This window comes from Cupressus sempervirens, chromosome 3 (genome assembly GCF_028749045.1).
Source record: "Cupressus sempervirens isolate cs-2001-9-10 chromosome 3, ASM2874904v1, whole genome shotgun sequence".
Taxonomy (NCBI): Eukaryota; Viridiplantae; Streptophyta; class Pinopsida; order Cupressales; family Cupressaceae; genus Cupressus; species Cupressus sempervirens.
In genome coordinates, this window is record NC_143120.1 from 943,719,818 (window position 1) to 943,724,684 (window position 4,867).

Here is a 4,867-nt window from a genome sequence, read left to right on the forward strand (position 1 = left end):
TGGGGTAGACCCCTATATCATTTCAAGGCCTTTTCTTTTAATGATGAAACTAGAAATCTAACTACAACATCATCCTTTGTTATACCATGTATATTTCAGATATTTGAAACTTGTTGAATATGTTCTATTGAGGAAATATAAGTTCGACCAGTAGAATTTTGATAGACTCTTAAGATTAGACATTGGTATATCATTTCTTTGAGCCAAAAAAATAGGGCTATCACCATTAAAGGTAGAAAAACGTAATTTCTAGGGACTGCCATATGAAATAATGATATATTCGAATGAAAAGATAGTGCCCTAGGCTATGATCTATCAACTGGAGGAGTACAAAGAGATCTAGATGGTGTATGTGTTTCTTCTAAAATCCTGACTAGTGATATAGAAAGTCTATTTCTATCTCTAAGTTTGGTGTCCAACTCTAACAGTGCTTCCTCTATCCTGAAGGCTTGTCTGATGTCTTCATCACTAGATCCTTCCTCCAAAGTCTTCCTAAAATTTTCCATAACTACCTCAATTACAATAGCTTCTCTTGTCCTTCATCTTCAAAAATGTCCAAGAAAGCATCACTGTACAACTATTCTGCTTCTAAAATTTGCTCTCAGGCTTGGTCCTTGAGCCTATGTATCTCATCATGCAATGTTTCCATCACTTTATTTCCATCTGCAATCTTTTCTATCCAATCATCTATCATGTCTAACTCCTCTTTGGTATATACATCAATCAGAATGTGGTACCTTTTCCCTTTTATGGCTTGTAGATTTTGTAAGTCCTTGCTCCATGCCCATACCTCATCCATGATACTGAAGTCTTGCCTCAAAATTGCCACAATCTTATCAACTTTCTCTTGCATAGCATGCAATAACTTCAAACTTCCTGTGATTATAGTGACACCCTTATCCTCAAGGCTATCTCACCAATCTTGATAATCTCTCAAAAAAGTGTTCTAATTTCAATCATCATTTGTGGGGATGTATCCCATCTAGGCTTTCCTAACATAATTCTTTCACTTCATAGTCCTCAAGACTAACAGCTTCTGCATCTGTACCCTTTCAGAGGGTGAGTCACTTGTGCAAATAAGTCCTAATTTCATGTAGTAGTGATGAACACAAATGGAATTGCATCATGTAATGGAGACTCAGGCTTGTTCAACATCTATGCAATGTCACAAATATCATTCTTTGAAGCACGAAATTGATGCTCGGCACTTCTCATTATTTGCTTCTAAAACCATCTTGGTATATGTCTTTCTATAGCCTTGGCTCAAGATGATGAAGGGATGTATTCAACTACCTCCTTCCCTCTATCACTCTTGCTTGGAGTCTCTTGTTGTGAGGATTCTTCTTCTGTAGTCTTAGTTTCTGTAGATCATGTAGTTTGATCCTCAACTTCCCGAGAAGGTTGTTGGACACATTTTACTATCCGTACCTCTTTTGATGGCTCATCAGTAACCCTTGGTTCTAGTTGCCCTTGTAATGATGGTTCCTTTTGAACATGTTCTTCTTCTGAACTTAGAGAATTATGTGGCTTTTGCTTGCCGAGTTCTCCTTTGTAGAGGCACTTGCTCCTCCTCTTCATCTGATTCCATTTCCCCCTCATCTAATTCTTCCTCTAGAATGGTCTTAGGAATAGATGGATTAGGCACTAATATTTTACGAACTCTTTGCTTCTTGTTCATTCTAACCTTGATCCTCTTTAGTTTCTATGGAACTATAGGAGAAGTGGGCTCTTCATGCACCAAAGGAATGAAGGTCTCTAGAATTTCTCCCTCTTCTTGTTGACTTGACAAAACAAGAGGCAATGGAAATTCAATTTGGATATGAGAAGCTCCACCATCCTAGGGACTTGATTCTTGTTGCTAGGAAGGGACCTATTCTTCAACATGCTCTGCCTGAAACCTCTGAGGAGATGCTCTCTTCCTTTTTCCTTTCCTCTTCGAAGGGTGGTAGTATCCCACTAGACAATCAAGTTGGTAAATTGTTTCAGGCCTGATAGGAGACTAGAGTGCAAAGATAAGAACTATGACTTTCCCTCCCTTACCCTTTTCTGGGTGAGCATGTGCATGGAAGATCACTATATCTAGAATTGGATCAAGTGGAAAGGGTTTCTTGATCCAACTCTTTGTCATTCAAATGACATGTCTTGCTCGATGATTAATATCATCTCCTTCCTCTTTGTTAACTTCTACATTTAGAATAGGTCTCTCACCAAATTTATCTGCATTAAATAGGGGATCTAGTAGCTCCTGTGAGTCTTGTAGTTGTATCTCATTAGGGATAGTCAAATGGAGAGTCATCTCTGCTAAATACAAAGTCATCCTACAATAGTCTCTGATGCGGACATCATAGTCATCTGTGGCATTCATCCAATGATCTTCAATGGCATCCTCATGATAGAAGTCTTTCCCTACCAAGTTTACCACTTCACCAACTATAACGCCCCGCCAAGGGATCCAAAAGAATTAACTTAAAGTTTCACTAAGTTTGCTAAACATTTTTTTTTTGTTTATTAACTAAAACAATTCAATCTCCCATACATGTTTAATTAAATACTTTATTTGATTTGATTCATCTAATCAGATTTTATAAATACATAAAATTTATAATGTAAATCTTTTCTCTAAATAAAATCATATATTATTTATCGATTTTAAGTAAATTTATTTTATTAAATTTTATCAATCATAAAATTTAAATAAAATAAATCAATCATATTTATTTTCCAACTTAGAGTTTTCTTCATCCAATTTCAAAACCCTAACCTTATTAAATTTCTCAAATTCCATTTAATTCAAACTCAAATCTTGATTTAATTCTTATTTATTTCAATTGTTGAATGAGGTTCGTAAACAGTTTTTCAATCTAGATTTACAAATGAAATCGAATAGCAAAAGATTCAGAACGAAGGAATGACACATTCGAGAAGACAAGTTCTTACAATCACAGAGTAGACAGGAATATCAAATTGCATAATTCAATCAGTGATCAAAACACAAGACCCTACCTGAACCTGATGCTAATACACAAACGCACAAGAATTTTGAGAAGATTTGTCTCCAAAAGTCGCGTCCAAATTCGTCTCTAAAATTCATGCCCAAAATTTCGTTCCCCAAATTCATCTCCCAAATTTGTCCCCCCAAATTCCTATGTTCAAAATGAACCTTCTAATTGTGATAAAGGTGTCTCTCTCCTTAAATTGGGGAACTAATTCTAAGTTCACCTGAGAGAACTACGTGCTCACCAAAGTTAACTCTAAAATTACTTTTTATTAATCTTTCTTTATCTTTTCTATGCACATTAAATGAATTATTGAATAACTTTATTTAATATTCTACTTGACTTCTATTTTAAATTAATTTATTACTTTAATCTCATGTGTACTTCATGAAATTAAAATAACATTATTAATTTCTATTATTTAATCTTTTAATTTAATTCTCATATTTAAACTCATGCTTAGATCATGCGATCTAGAATTCTTAATAATTTTATATCTTTCAACTTTTAATTTATTTTAGAACTTAATTGATAACATATTTAATTAATTTAAATAACAATAATATTTAGCATTTATTTAAAAATGAACTCCAAATATATTATTATTAAATTAAATAAATATTATCCTGTTCTAAATTTATCTTTGACTTTAACCTCTAAATTTAATTCTTTTATTTAATTAATTTCTCAATTAATTAAATATTAAAGATATCATATTAATTCTCTATTAAATTAAATCATTAATTAATCTTTTTAATTAGAATTAAGTAATAGAAAATACATCAAGGACTCATATAACAACATACGAAAACCTTACATAGAAAAACACATACGAAATCAAAACAAAAAGGTTATAATCCCGAAATTACATCATTTGATGCATTTGGAGGGTACTTAACTCAGATACTTGTCCTAATTATCAATCAGGACAATTGGCTAAAGGGTATAGGATTTGGACTTAAGAGTTTATCTCCTCTCTCTTACCATTGAGATAAAGCGATAGGGTACACTCATCCTGGCAATTCAGGGAAGTCGATACCCGGTACCTGCAACCTGCATAAAATCCACGCATGTACAAACACAATATTCTAAGCTAAATAGACAATGGCAGGAAGTGGTGCATAGTGTAGATCCCGACTAGCAGGTGACTATGACTCCCTTCCTTAACCACATTAGAAACACCATACATAAATAAAACAAACACGCACACCATACACATGCAGTATGGGGTAAGTATCCATAAGAAAGCACATGTGATAATAAACCATCTAACTAATCATCATTGATAACTGAAAACATTGAATAATCATCCTACATGCATGAAATATAGAGTACCAAGTAATCTCATCATATAATAAACTGAGTGTAAAACAACATTTGATAATCTCTAAAATAATAATACTAATCATCAAACATAAATTGGCCTAAAAGAGTTTGGCAATGATAACAGAAATGCGACTTAGGGGCGAGCACTACACCAACATTGTCAAAATATGGTCGAGGAGAATTATATTCTTCCAGGAGATAGTTCTCCCATTTCCACTCGAAAGTCAAGATATCCTGCTTCCTCTTTACCTGATATGCTCCTACAACTAATGGCCAATTCCAAAAAGGTCTTTGCTATCTTTTAATCCTCTCATAAGCTAACTCAATTTGCCTAGATATTTCCATTGTGACCAACTTGTCACTTGGGTACCTCAAGAGTTTCTTTAGATTGATAGATGCACCACCTACTCTAATGTATGTGAATGTTTGGAACTAGATGAAATGTGCTCTGAGAGTTGTGATCTGTGCCTTGGATTCATTGGAAAGTCTCTTCCCATAATCTCCCTTGATAAATCAAATGATGGCAAAGACGAAAGCATCATTTA